Source organism: Notolabrus celidotus, chromosome 17, assembly GCF_009762535.1.
Source record: "Notolabrus celidotus isolate fNotCel1 chromosome 17, fNotCel1.pri, whole genome shotgun sequence".
NCBI classification, from domain to species: domain Eukaryota; kingdom Metazoa; phylum Chordata; class Actinopteri; order Labriformes; family Labridae; genus Notolabrus; species Notolabrus celidotus.
In genome coordinates this window covers 18,515,098-18,531,105 of record NC_048288.1, presented here as the reverse complement: position 1 = coordinate 18,531,105, position 16,008 = coordinate 18,515,098, and the positions used below count along the sequence as shown (strand labels likewise).

At 41.2% G+C, this 16,008-nt stretch overlaps 1 protein-coding gene across 1 annotated transcript in view; it reads right to left on the bottom strand.

Moving 5' to 3' along the window:
- ntng1a (netrin g1a) overlaps nt 1-16,008 on the bottom strand; it is a 337,096-nt gene that overhangs the window by 114,163 nt on the left and 206,925 nt on the right. The gene's annotated exons all lie outside the window — the stretch shown is intronic.

Sequence of the window (16,008 nt, the reverse complement as noted above, 5' to 3'; positions counted from 1 at the left end):
AGGCCTTTGTCTTTTGCACTCACTACTCCGGTTCCCTCTGCTGCTATTTCAGTCTCCTCCAAAAGTTCAACCTGCTAAAAAATCATCTTATATTTCTGTAATGTTTGGATCATATATTCCTGTATGGGTTTGATGGAGTTAAAGGCAGAAATGTCACTTCATTTTCTTGTTTTGTTGTCTGCTTCCTTTTTTGAACTTGTCATCCAGCCTGTTTGCAACTATCAGCCAAAATGATACATGGCAGCAAACGTCAAATTACTTCTCTGCGTCAGATCAAGCTGAGCGCACAGGAAAAATGAAAATGTTCTCAGAATAATGTGACTTTAAAAGAGTGCCTGCTCTGTGCTGAGACAATCTGTGGCCTCATCTCGTTCCGTCTGATGCTCCAAAAAGCTGCCCATCCCAACAAACTTTACACATCCTTTTACAGCCGCTCCACTCTGATGCGCTGGACAGAAAAAACACCTGAGATGAGCAGCAGGAAAATGCTCTTATGCAGTTCATGAGGGGGCTCTCAGCATTCAATTTCCATCAGTGATAGCGTTGATATTGATTCATAGTTTGCCCCGTGCTCAGTGAGGCCCAGACACAACCGATCTCAGGGTTTGGGAGCTGTCAGTCAAGGTAATCCAGGAGTCTTTTTCAAAGCCTGACAGGGGGAAGAAACCGGCTTCTCATTTCAGTCAACAGGAAGACGTCAAAATGGACCTGAAAGCCTCTGAGAGAAGAGAAAGACTCCTCTGAGGAAACAAAGGAAAAGGAAACCTCTGAATGTGGCACCCTCTTAAATATTAATCTTCATTTGTCTGATGTAAATAAACACACACTACAGCTCAGAGACAACAACAAAACAGCATGTTTACCATCGGGTCATTCTTTCTTGTTCTTTAAAAGCCTTCATTATTTGATTTATCCTCAGCAGGGTTTCTCTTTCTCTATGTGCACACGCAGTACAGTATGTCTGCAATGATTCAAAGGCTGTGTTGATTCTGCATCTCATGGAACAACACCTGTTAAAGGGGAATTCTGGTGTTTTTAAACCTGGCCTCTAGTTTTAAATGACTGAGAGCAACAAAAAGGGTCGAAATTGTTGCAGTAGTCGCCGTCTCCCAACTGGCCTGTGTTTTCTTGCTCCCCTTTCCTTCAAATGCAAGTAATTTATACCTTGTCAGTACCTTACAGCTGAAATGTGGGTATTTGTGTGTGTATTTTGTGTAACTTGTTTAAAGTCTTACAATTGTTTAGGGCCACTTGTTGGCAATACTACTGTATTGTTATAGGAGAAAATGTATAAATGAAGTTTTCAAAAAAATAAACTGTTGCAGTAAATGTCTTCAGCCTGCAGCAGTGAACAGGCTGTAATGGCTGCAGTGTAATCCTCAATGGAATAAAGTGTGTTCACTTTAAGTACTTGTTTTTGTAACTGATGACTCTTATTGTTATTCTAAAGCAGGACAGATACTACAAAATAACCGGGCTGATTTTGGACCCTATATATCCCCCCCTTCCCACAGAAGTCAGAAGAACTGTGTTATTCTTATGGTTCTAAAGATTATCTTGTCAGATGTCCTGTGGTGTGAGGGATGTTGGGAGTGAGTTTACTTCCCCTGATCTGCTCAGAGGAAGACTGTGGCTGCAATACTTTCACATTAAACATGTTCTATATTTATGATCTGATATCCTGCTATGAGGGAGGAGCTGTCGAGGACAGTCGAGCACGCTTTGTTTGGATTGTCACATGGAATGAAACGATAGCCAATCAGGAAGCAAGCTGGCTGCAGAAGGAAGCTCAACAAATGCAGCCATGGAGACAATAGTAAATAGGAATCATTACATTAGAAGGACGTCAAAAATGGAGGACCAACTTGTTGATTTAAGGCAGCTCAGTGAGTGTTTCTACAACATGTCTGTCTATAAAACATACCACAATCACACTGACAAGGAGAGGAGCTGGAGAGAAACTGTTCTTAATGGTTGAAAAATCAGGGTCATGAATACCACAAGTCCTCTCCAATGTGTCCTCTTCCTTCTGAAACACACCTGCTGATGTCTAGTAAGTCTGAAAAACAAAGTTCTGCAGGACATCATATCTGGGTGATATTAATTTATCATACAAAACTAATCCCAGGGCATGCAGTCTACATGTCCTGGTATACTTCGGTCTAAATTGGTATGGCTGCTATGAGGAGGAATAATATCATAGCAGTTTAACTCAACCCATTGGTGACTGGCTCTGTCTTAGAATCTCTGACAAAATTTTAAGTTACACACTTGCATGTTATTCTGAACATCCATGTTTTTCCACACCCCAGGAGCTCACATTAGTACATACAGCAGGTTTCATCCTAATACAGAAGTGAACAGTCATCTAAAAGCGTCAGGTGTGTGCTGTGGTTCAGCATGCGGTATGGATGAAGATGCAGACCCAAATAGAAAACACACACACACATGCACCTCACACACGCCATCGCTCCACAGAAGGTTTTATGAGCTGATAAGGGATGGGCAGCCCTGCTGCTTTGAAATGCTGAGTAGAGGAGGGAGAGTGTGTGGCACGTCGGTGGGAGCGTCTGACCTCCCTCCGTTGATAAAAATGAGCGATGGGATCAGAACACCCCCCACTTATCTGCTGCAATTAAAATTAAAAGCCCCCAACACGAATTAATGAAAACATGAGAGCCTCTAAATATGAATGCCACCGTATGCCTCAATTTGTACGCGTGTTGGCCTCTATGTGTGCGTGTCTGTGTGTGTGCAGTTACTGCTCCCACAGAGACAGAGAGAGACAGAGATTGAGAGAGGGGATATTGTGGTAATCGGCGTTAGCGAGGAAGAGGAGGAGCTCTGAGGGGAAATCCACCCCAGAGGTTCAAAGAGCAATTAAAAGTCAGGCGATCTCTGCCGCAGCCCACTACTGTATCTCCATCTATTCTGGGAGTCTCACATACAGAGGCGGAGGGAGAACAGAGAGGGCTGATGGGGAGGTGTTTCAAGACCATAATTTTCCATGAGTGATGAACTGTGAAATGCAACAAAAGCCCCCATTACAGCCAGTGGGATTTAGAGCCAACAGAGCACTAGAAGAGAAAGGGTATAAAAGTGCCTTCGTCAAATAAAACACGAGAGGGAGCAAGAATCTGTGTGTCATTCAAATCAGAGGCTTAATGCATGGTGCATATTCTGCATGAGTGCAGAGAGCCATAAAGAATAAGATAACGTTATATCCTCCTGGGTAACTTGGAGTCAATAATAAGACTTTAAAATACTCAGAGTCTAAATCTGAGCGATGAAAAATCATTCCTCCCTAGACATTTATTCAATATTAATTTTCTGGATATTTATCATGTCTGCGTGTGGAAACAAGCTGAATCAAAGTGAAATATCATGTGTTTGTTTCCTGGTAATAAAGCAGTGGTTAGAGCTCAAGCTGCACAAGCCAAACTGACGTTTGTGGGTTTGACTGCCATCCTTGTCCCTCTGCTGTCATTATCTCTTAGCCTAAATAATAGCAACTATTTTATCAGTATGTGCAGAGGAATTTTCAAAGCTTTTCTCTCTAGCATGCTTTTACATCAAAATATGTGAAAAGATCATGTTTTTGTTTCCTCAGTATAACACATTAGAGGCTACAGCCCTTACAGTAGTGGCCCTAGGTTCCACTCTCACCCTCTGTCCTCTGCTGCATGTCATCCCCCTCTATAACCTCCCTGTTTTCTGACTCCTCTCCTCTGTCCTATCCTCTCAATAAAAGCATAGAGAAACCCAACGAAAACTCTAAAACACATCACCCCTTCTTCTGAACATTTTCCAAGTTTGTCTCTCTGACGTTGTTTTATATCTTAAGACTGAGTAGAGAAAAAAAAGTTGTGTTTATGTTCCCGAAAAATAAAATGTTAGCCTCTCCTATGGCAGCTTCATCCACATATTTGCAGGAGAACATTTTCCAAGTCTCACAGTCTACCATGTTTTACATCTAAATTTGGGGGAGGGAAAAGACAGATTTTCCGTTCCTTAGCTTCTCCAAAGTTTCCTCTCTGCACTTTACGGCAAAGGAGGACATGTTTTGCTCCAAACTTAAAAAAAAAAAAAAAAAGAAGTCAACAGAGTCTCCTGTGGGATGCGGGAGTCAGAGAGGCCCCCTGTTATCTTGTTATGGCAGCGTAAACGGTGAGGCAACACTGAACGCCTTGATGGAGCCCAGATAGACGAGTCATACACACACACACACACACACACACACACAACACGGCATCACAGAGCAGCACCTCACGCTGCATACCAACTTCTCTCTAACTTTACTTTCACAAAGTTTCTGCCTGGAAGTAAACATTTCCTCCGGTTTGCTCTTTTTCTGGACAGAATTGTCCCCTTTACATCCAAACTGAAGTAACACAGCAAACGACAGAGGATCATGTTGAAGGTGATGACACTGCTGTAATGTGTACCATGACACCAAACAAGATTTTAGTTCTCACCACATCATTATGTATCTATTTATTCAATGTTTATTTGTACAGAGTGAGTAAACCAATGCTGAACTCTACAGCTTGTATGGCCTTAGCTGATTTGCACTGTGCATCCCTTAATGGGCCTTTAGTTACATCCAAATCTCAAAGAAATGCACAAGAGACCATTCAAAGCAAACACCCTAATCTTCATGCTGAATGGGAGATTTGATATTATTGGGAGGTTTGGTATCAGACCTGTATAAGGCCAAGAGCTGGAACATGCAGGCATTGTGTAACTGTTATGAGGTTATGATAATTAGAAATATTAGAACTTCTGATGAGTTCAAAAGTAGTGCTGGGTCACTCCAACCTGGAGCCAGACATGTGTTGGGTGTAGACAAGCATGTTTTCTTTGGCTCGTAACATTACCAGATCTCAAAGGGATGTTTGATGCGTGGAACCGGGAAGGGAGCCACAGCACCCTCTTGTAGGACATTATTCAATGTTGCCAAAGGACCAGGACATTGCCTAATATTGACCTGGTGGTTATGGGGACCGTCACGTAGCCAAGATTGTGTGACATTGTTGTGAAGTGTGTAAAAGCAGAGTGTTCGGTATCATTAAACAAGACTCAGAGCATCAAGCCAGACTCTGTCGTTTTGTTTGAGACTATGCTACAACAGCTGCTACAATAACACTCATGAAACGATAGGCGTGTCCTCTCAGATACATAAAGACAACACAGGGTTGGTCTTTTCTAGCATGAAATCATCAAATCTACAGGCTGATTTGACAGCTACAGTTAGATTTTAAATGTGCTGAGTGAACTTTTAGTGTTCCGAGCTGGCTGGTGTAAAGATGTAAACAAGAAATTTGTTAAATTTATACTTTGTGGCTTCATCTCTCTTTTAGTATCTACCATTCCATGTTCTTGCTCCATTCCGGTCTTAGCAGATATACAGTATCTCAGAGTAATGTGAGTACAGTAAGTATGAGTCTGGTTCTGCTCAAGGTCTCTGCCTGTTAAAGGAAGTTTTTTGCAGCTATAAGTTGGTAAATGCTGCCAAGATTTTTTCCCATGGTAGATTAATGCTTGGTTTTCGTAAATAATATAACTGGGTATTCTCTACACTTTATCTATGTACACAATGTCATGAAATAACATTGATAATTATTTGGCTCTAAATAGAAACGGATATATTTATTGATATGACACCATCCTTAACAATATGAGGCTTCTTGTATCACACTTGTACTGTAGTGTAGAGCAAGTGTGTCCTTGCACATTGTCTATTCTCCCATGACTACTCGCGAGTTTGGGGGTGACTGCCAATTTCCCCAGGCTTCTGTTCTTGCCTGCAGAAATCTGGTCAACAGATTTCAGACATTAAAGTAAAAACTTCTTTTGCTGTACTTTTGTCTCTGTTTGTAGTCAGACGACTGAAAACATATGACCACTTTTTATTTTTCTTCTCTTTAAAAAGGCTGTATCCCTGCATACAACACGATACTGCTTAAATATGATGAATAAATGTCTGTTAAAGGTTTATTTTGTATTCCAACTCCTTTGCATGCCAAAGCACTTTGTAAACATTTGTTTTTATGGTGCTATACAAATACAGTTATTGAATTAAAAAAAGTTAAGTTAAAGTTTAATTTGAAAAGTAATTATTATTCTTATTCTTCTTCTTCTTCTTATTATTATTATTCTTATTATTGTTATTGTTATTGTTATTGTTATTATTATTATTATTATTATTATTATGTGTTAATGATTGCAGCTTACATCAGAGCAATAAAGCCATCATATGTAATTTTCAAACACAACCCAAAAGTATCTTATATCATAAGTTCTCGAGTCTGAGGACCCACCCATGTCCCTGATGACAACGTGAACCACATTTCTGAAATGTGTGTTTAAATAGTAGGTTATAACCGGGGTTAAGGTGCATTACTGCCACCTACTGTGATGGAGTGTGAATAACTAACCTACTTCTGCAGATATGCTGCATCAGGAAACATGCCCTTCAAACTAAATTTGAAGGGCATGATTTTGAAAGAGAAGACTTTTGCAACACGTGTTTTTGGGTTCCAACAACAGCACCATTTGCAAAGCAAGGTCTTAAATGACACAAAGACCATGGTGCATTGTCCATTATCCTTTGTACACTTGATTTTAATTTCGGGGTGCTGAAAAAGGCACACTCCATGTGGCACAGAACTTCCTTCAAATACATTTTTCATTAAAACCGAGTGATAAAAGAAAAACTTAGGCTGGATGTTTCCTCACTCATTCCCCCTCAGACTGTGGACTGTGTGAGTCCAGGGCACAACATGCCCACGACAGTAAGTGTGATTTTCTGCCAACACCAGTTTAATGTCTCCCACTGAGCCTCTGCCGGCTGACGACTGTGTATTTGTCCAGAAGAAGAACGAGCGGTTTGAGGAAACAGGGTAAAAATTCAGACAGAGCCTTATGCTCATGCAAACTTTATGGAAACAGGAGGAGAAAGTGATGAGCTCCTGATGTGAGCTTGGTGTGTATAACCTTCACATGGAGCAGACAGATTCAGTCTGACACTTCTCTGTGTGCAGAATGAATCTGACCTTTCCTCACGGCACTGTTTCAGCTCCGAGTGTAAGAATACAAAATAAAAGCTTGGTGCATTGAAATGTGAAAATTGAGACAATAACATTCCATTGATACTAAATGTTGTGGAAGCTTTTCTTAACATTAACTCAACTTCTTGAATTCCTTGTTGAACTGTCCTAAAATGGCAAGAAATAATTTGCTGGATGTCGAACGACGACAACATCAATTCAACTGCAACTGGAGTCAATTCAGTGTTACTCAGTTGTATTGGAAATGCCGCGTCTATTGTATTAATTGTGACATCAACAGATTCAACAGCTTAATGCCTTTGTAACCTGCGCAAATGAGAAAGAATAACAACATCTAATTCACAGAGTACCCAAAGGGTTAAATGGGCCACAAACAAGTGAGCCATTATGCATTCACCTGGTGCAAAATTGGCCTCATTCCATTAAAGTGAACCTCATTACAAAAACCTCTAATTCACAAACAACGCCACCAACAGCCCAACACGACTGTGAGTTGGTCGTAACTGCGCCGCAGTGTTTGTAAGTGATGTTCCACAACAATTCCACCTCTGGATGACTCAAAAATAAGCATCTGTGCATAAAATCTGTTTATATCACTTTGACATTTCTATTATCCGGAGTTCAAATCAGTCAGGAAGTAGTTGTCCGAGTGTCAACCCTGGCTACACATGTGGAGATGGTAGAAGCCATTGTTCTTTGAATGAGCTGCTCTTGCTGGCTCACTCCAGAAAGGAAGTTTTTTTATAAACAGTAAAATCGGTCTCACATCCGTCATTAATCTGCTTCACAATAAACTGGTAAGAGGAATCACTTTCCTTTCCAGCTCCTAATCTATGTGTGGACCATAGACTGTATAAAATATGGACGTAGTATCCGTGACGTCACCCATCTGTTTCTGAAGAGCTGTTTGAAGCCAATCGTCGGCAGCAGCCATATTGCTGTGCCTCTCATTGGAGGACTCGTAATTTCAATATCTTCGAAATTGCCGCGTTAAAAAAGAATTCAGCCCGATCACTAGCTATCCAGACTACACTTGTCTTTTGTACCAGGCTGTAAACATGTTTATTTCTGCTGTAAAGATCGTTTTTTTCCCATTCATGTGTATGTGACTTCCGGTACTTCCAGAGCCAGCCTCAAGCGGATCTCGATGAACTGCAGTTTTTAGCACTTCCGCATTGGACTCATATTTTTAGATCTGAGGTTGCCGCTTGGTGTGGACATATACAAATATCAGAGCAGCAGAGAGTGGAGATGCTGACAGCTCATTCCTACAATCAGACACAAAACAAGAGCAAACTGCACAGAGCTGTGAAACTTAACAGGTTTTGCGCAACAGGCTTTGTATATTGGACCAGAGCAGAGCAGATAGTGGGGGCAAATCATGCACAATTCTTAGTTCTCTTTACACGCCGCAATCTACTCTATGTTAATTCACATCTTCTCCATGCACCGTGAAACTGCGTCATTGTAGTTGCGTCACTGGTGTTTTGTCTGCAGGACTGTTCTTGTTGAAATACATCATTGACTTTTTATATCTAACACAGTGAAAGGTGTCCTGCCGATAAAGCAGAGTTATCTCTGAACATAGAGCAGCGTGGGCTGCCTTCACTTTAATTTAAAACTGTTTGTCGAGCATTCACTGGACTCATTAAATCACATGAAGAGAGTCTGAATTCCCTGGAGCTCAGATGAACATCATGAGCGAAAAACTCAAACTGTGCCTGAAGAAAGAGCAGATATCTATCACTAATCAAAAGAAGAACAATGCAGCAGGAGTGTGTCTGATTAACACACCTATTTGCATCTCTGTGGAGGAATATAACAAACCTTTAGTAGTTTGGTCTGTTAGAGATGAAAGAGGAACATAAAAAGGAGAGAGTTGACTTGGAGCTCTGATGTTTAACTGTTCTGTTGAACGACTAATTAGATTTTCCATGCTGGTTAATTGTTTTTTGGAATCTGACCTTCTTTAGAGTCAGCCAGCAGCTCTTTGTGCTTCTCTTCATAAAAACACACAGGCTGTCTCAGGAAACACTGAGGCCCTGATGAATCTCCCTCTCCTCTCTGTCTCACACTTCCTCTGTCCGACTCTCTCCGTCTGAAATGAGACACATTGCTGCTGACAGCGCTCTCATTTCTTGGTGAAATGTCGGTGTGGAGCTCGTGCAGAGGCAGCAGAGTGTCTGAGAGTGAGACGGGTGAGGAACAGGGGGAGTGAAATCTCTGTCTGTCTGAAACCTTTAATCAGGATCAGCTCGAGGAAAAGGTCAGATTTGTTCATCACAATGTAAATCCATGAGAGCTCGCAGCACACCTCAATAACCAGAAACACACCTGGAAAAGCTCCAACAGGGATGATGAGCACACGAGAAATTTTTGGAGAAATGGAAAAAGGAACACAACCTAAGCTTGCAAACTATTAGTTAGGTAGAAAATGAAGCTCTGTGTTAAAGGTTAAGATTGACACATGGGTCAATGTCTTATCATTGGTTGATTTAGTTTTAATAAAATCAAATAATATGTTGTTCCACAGTGAGAGAATACATGATTGAGTTTTGATGCCATACAAATAAATGAACCAGGGAGAGATTGAGAAGTGAACAAAATAACCCCAGATTCATCCCTCTTTCACCTGACATGTTCACTCCTGAGGGATTGTACCAGCACACAGCTGCTAATGATCAGCACCACCTCATGAAGAACAAACACATACCTCGGATTTCTGCTCTGCTGTATTTCCAGCAGCTCACAGCATCATCATGTTACAGGCACTAAACTACACCTTCAAACAAGCTTTTATTCTTTGTCTTAAAATTAACTCTGTTATTGGCGAAACACGTCTGAGTTTGATTCTGTTACACTAAAATGTCCCGATGATGCAGACATCAAATAGAGACAGACGGCTATTTCACAAGACTGTCACAATATCTTTGTAGTTCTTCATTTTTCATGTCTTAATATGAGCGTACTACACAGTTTACTGCAACATCAATCAACCATAAACTATATACTGTACTGGAGAGCATTTCCTGCAGGAGCAAACGGACCCAAACCTCCAGGACATCATCATCATACGACAATCAGATTTACAGATTTGGACAATAACACAATACAACTCATTACAATAATTGAGATGCTATTTGTTAGCTTCTTTTTCTTTTCATGCCTCGGCTAGGTTGTCCTCTCCTCAGTGCTCTAACTGAAAAAAGCCACATGCTGCACCTTCTTTTTAATAATCTCTGTTTCCTCATTTAGATATTTATTGGCTGTGATATGAAGCGACCTGCAGGGACTCAGGTTTCAGCCTTCATCAGCACTTCCTGGTTTTAAATGATGGCAGGAACAGAGGCATACAGAGCTGCAGAGGAATGCACACAGACACCCAGACACAGTATAATCATTGAGCTCCACGCAGAAAGGAGGGTCTTCTATGCTTTATATCATTAGTGTGAAGAAACACATGTGATGTTATTTTGGTTACAGTTTTTCTCAGTCTCTTTGGTACATCTCTCAGATCAGAATTTAAATTCTCAAAACTACTTGTTCAATCTTCACATCATTGCGTCACTTGTGCACATCAAAAAAGCAGTTTCTCATTTCTTTGGACAAGTTACAAATGCTTTTGGACATCCATGCAAATGATTATGTACTCTGCTGTTTCCTACATTATCAAGTGCTTATGTCATGTTGATCAAAATGTATTATAATGGGTCTCTGTTGAATAGTCTCACCCTCCACAACATTTAGGCATTAGTTCATCACATAAGTCTTCACATGCAGAATGGTTGAACATGTCAGAATATGTCACTCATATTTCTGTACATTTCCATTAGACGTTTTTTCTAAATCTGTCCTGAATTGGTAAATTGCTCCCAGGTGAATCTTGACTTTCTCTAAGGAAGGGAAATGTGTGAAGCATTAGATCAACCAATGCTCAACCATTTTTCTGACATAGCTCAAAGGTGCATCTCATGAACCATCAACTGGCAAGTATATGTGTACTTATATACCATTTACTTGTATGTAAATGTGAATCTTGTCCAGTCTCTTGCAATCAATCTCCCACATACACTAAGGTGTTACTTAGAATTTACAATAACTGTCATCAAAACTTTAGCCATAGTTTACATCAGAACGTCCCTCCAGAGTACACTGTCATATTGACAACATGACTAAGTAATGTGACTGTCTTATCTGTACACAATGACCCAAGGACTTGTCACTCTGATGGCGCTGACATGTTCATTGACACAGATATTTACTTTTGAGAGATGAACTAAGGATTTTGAGCAAGATACTGGCTTCTGCAGGTAATCCATGGTGTTTTGCTATTTGTACAAATTGTTTTGAGAAATGCATTTACTGTTTTGCAAATGTCGAGGATGATTCGAGAAATGCACCAAAGCGACTGAGAAAAACTGTAATTTTTTGAGTGTTGGAAAACCTGAGTGAGTTGACTGCATAAGACATGGATGTAGTCTCAGTGACGTCACCCATTGGTTTCTTCAGGGTCCCGCTTATTTGTAACGTGAGTGTATCCAACATGACATCACTCACAACTACAGCAGGGGGATAAAACATAGAGAGACACAGTGATCGTCCAGAACAAAGTGACTCAAAAGTCAACATATGGTTGTTTTTAACTGATGGACTAATAACATTATTAAACTACAGCTTATGTAACTTTTGTATTTTCTTTCAAAATGATTTGGAAGCATGTTTTTTTCTAAGTTATAAAAGCAGTTTAAGAAGAGCTCATGTAGGCTGTAAGGCCCGGTGGCAGTTCTGTGGACACTATGTTCAGTCGTAGGCTTTATTTCTGAAGGCTCACTGGCTTGACTTTCCCACAGAGTAGTTAACATTTCCACTGCTGCTTCCAACACCATGAAAATACTCTGCTCATATGACCAAACTATTTTTAGACATTCTAAATTTTACATTCAAGGACACAAAACAGGAAGTAACAGTCTGGAAACAGATATTCTGGCACACTCTCTGTTTTACTTTTCTGTTCTCTTTAAGACATGGACGTAACAAACATTGATTACACACTTTCCCAGTCTTGTAGCCAGCTTTGAAACTCCTCTCCACATGTAGGTGTACTACTGCAGTTATAAATTATTTATGTATGAAGTGAAAGCTACTCTCTGAATCCTGCAGCTCAATCATCAGCTGGTCAAGTCTCTGCGATCTGTCGAGGATTCAGAGGCCGCTCAGAGTCTAACCGGAGGGGACGGAGGATCTTATATGATGGCAGGTTTGTGTGCAGAGTTCACTGAATGCAGCTTATTGCTATCGAAAAGGTCACCAGAGCTAGGAGGAGAATAAAGAGCCTTTACCGGGAGAGCGGTGAGTGTGTGAATGTTGATGTGTGCGTGTGAAGGGTGAAAGCAGCAACCTGAGATTACCACCCTCATATTATCACCACCACGCCCTGAAAGCTGCGGCGTCTCTCTGGTGTCTGTTACCTTTCAGCTCTGCAGGAAGCAGCCCTGGAAACGCACGCGCCTCCACCAGAGCAAAATCAATTACCAGAGAGATGAAATTCCCCGATAACGCGGCCTAATGATAATTGCTTGAATCTGCAACGATCTGACTCACGATACTAACCACTATTGGCAGAGTAGCGGTGTATTGGCAGCTGGAGTATCTGAAATATCAATGATAATTGTTCCGCTGTTGATTTGCAGGCAGCCCGGGGTAAACACAAACCGATTGCTGAGAATTGGGCTGCATGGGAAGCAGCAGGAATCATATTTCAGTGATGTGTGATGACTACAGTGCTGCACAGAGAGGAAATGTTGAACGGCAGAGACATGAGAGGTGACAGAGCAGTGAGAACGCTAATTCAATAAGAGATCATCAGACTGTTAAAGCTGCCATAATAATTAGAATAATAATGATAAGAAGGAACTCTGCTGAAGCATCAGACACGCACGACCACCGCTCAGCAAAGATTCAACCACATCACACCAGACACAGACACGCTTCAGGTTCAAGTGTGGATCAATCAGAGGTCACAGAGCGGCCCTAAGGGAGGGCGCACGTTGACCCTACTATGACGGTGACCTCCTAGAAATGGCGTCCTCCTCCTCTTTTCCTTCAACCAACCTTGGTGGATGACGGGAGTCAGCATTTTTGAAAAGTGCCTGAGAGACGTCGGGCTGAATAATGCGTCCTATGAATAAAACACATTAGCTACAAAACATGTTGAATTATTCACATTTCAGAGCCTCCATCCCTCCCCACGCAGCAGATATTAGTTCTTCAGTCAGCCTCCGAGTCCTCTGAGTCTCTGTCTCCCTCATGTTCGCTCTCTTGATCACTCGCTCACTGTCTTTGTCATCTGTGTTTTGTTAATCCCTCTTTGTTCCTCCTCTGTGTCTCCTCTCAGCTGACTCTCTGCTGATGGCGACCGTCTATTTTTACTCCCAGAGTTACTACTTTTTTCTTCAACATCTCACTATTTATCCAAAGAGCTCCTGAAGCATTTGTTCACACGGAATCTTTGATGACTTGTAACACGCGACGGCCCAAAATGAATCCATCATTTAGCGTTAATCTGAGGCGACCGGCTGTGAGCTTCAAAGTGAGAAGCAGCAGGAATAAGGAGCAGGCCGCTTTGCTTATTAAATACTTGACCTAATACACAGCTTTGACTCATTTCATTTTCATCTCCAGCAGGAATTTGTGATTTCCATGATTGCGATGTAATTTACAGAATCAACAGCGCCACATGAACTTCAAAGGGCAAAGCAATCAACCAATCAGAGGTCTTTATTCAGCTGTTTGAGTATGAACTCCCTCTGATCCTACAAACCATCACTTTTAAGTCAATTACAGACTGTTTTGTTGGCGTGTTACAACTCAGAACCTTTTTTCATCAGAAAAATAAACTTTTCATTAATTTAAAAAGCCTTAAGCATTATTGTTTATGAGACATGATTAGAAAAATCACTAATTTATGAAATCTTCTCCTTTAAAAAAACATTAATTGAATTCTTACTCTCTGGTATGTGCGGAATAATAAGCATATAAACAAATGTAGCCTCATTAAATCTAACTTTTAAACACAAATCAGAAACCTCATGATGGTGTAGGAGAAAAAGTCAGAATTTAACCAAAGTCAGGAGCGATTCACTCTCAGGGGACTTTAAATGTCCGCCGAAGCTTTCTGGCAATCCAACCAACATATGAGGAGATATTTTAATCCAGATCCCCGTGTGGTGTGTTGACAACAGACCAAATTACAAACTGCCATCTATAGATCCAAAGATCTAAAGCGTGGCCCAAAAAAGATGGGAAGGAACAGAGTTTCTAGCAGAGACACTGACGTCCACTTTGCGCTTTTTTTATCCAAAAGTTGATCACCAGAAAATCTAACACACTCAGACACAGATTAATTTCTCACAGGAAGAGAAATATGCTGAGATGGAAAGTCTCAGAGGCAGCGAGTATCAGTGGATTCTTCAAACAAAGATAGCAAGGGTGAAAAATGGCCGTTAATGGCTGCTGACACTGAATGTTTTTAATGCCAGGGTACAGTGCTGTATGAGCATGTCGTTTCTAAACATAAGAAAAAACAAGCCTCATATTTTGTCATTTAAAATAGTGCTCCACTTCTCTCCTTACACATGCTGTTGTATTTTTAGCCCACCTGTGCACTTTTTTCACTCAGAGATAGTTTGAATATTTAGGCCACTCACTTATTGATGCAACAGAAAAACAGTACTGGGACGTCACTTTACATTGAAATCACAGCAACAGAGGGAACTGTATCTTTATGGGACTCTGATGCATATGTGTGTGGGGTTTTGAGCGTGTTTGTGCGTGTGTTGTCATTGGTAAAGTCACATTATTCAGAGTCTTCTGCAAGCAGGCAGCGACAACAGCACATCAGAGAGTGTTTGCAGGGAAGCAGCACTCCAAACAGAAAAACATGACGTCAATGGGCTCAAACTGCCACTTCCTCAGCCACGGCAGCGAATCTGAGTCACACAGGCTTTCAAAGAGTCACGGCTGGAGGGTCAGGAGATACATGATACACAGATGGAGATAAGAAAGCTGCCATGGTTCTACTAAAGCAGTGTTTCCACCAAAAAATACCAGAGGGACTTTTAAGTTCAAGGAGCATCCTTTCAAGGGACTGCAAGGTTCCTCCAACCCATTGTTGGAGATTCGGCAAATAAATCTGCAGTCTTGATTAGTCTTGTGTGGAGGTTACATCCATTGCCAACACTTGATTCACAACAATCACAGCATGACTATATTCTAATTCATTAACACATCACCATACATTCAACGTAAAGAACTTGCTTTTTTGTTCCATGAACTCTAGGCTACTTAAAACGATAAAACTGGCTGCTAACTTCCTCTGAGTGTTGTATTGGACGGAGTGCTAAACCAATCAAAACTGTTCAGTGCCAACAAGACTCTCCCTCAAACTCCCTGTATTTTGTAAATGACTGCCTTTGAAGCTGGGACCTTTCAACTGCATTCCAGCAACAGTAGCCACACATTTTTTTCCCAGGGGCTTATTTCTGATTATCTAAAGGGTTCTTCAAGCACAATGTTTGGTTTCCACAGGGGTAAAAAGATCTGTGAAGAGCAGGCAAATTAGTCTGCCAATATACAACCAACCAGAAATGCCTAGTAAGGCCAGCCCCAAAGCCCCTGTACTTTCAGATAGACCCAAACCGCCAGCAGGGCCTCTTGGGAGCCTCTAAGTCTCACTTAGACCCCATTTTCAGCCGTGGAAACACCAAGTACCACTAAAGGTCACCAGAAAGTGGCCAAGGAAGTTACATGACCTATATTTTCAAGCATGCAAACACTCAAACAGTCCCAACCCTTGGTACAACCATTTTAAGAAAAATATAACTTTGAAATGGGTTTTGGGTGGGGGTGTGGCAAACAACTCAACAGCATCCCTTACCAG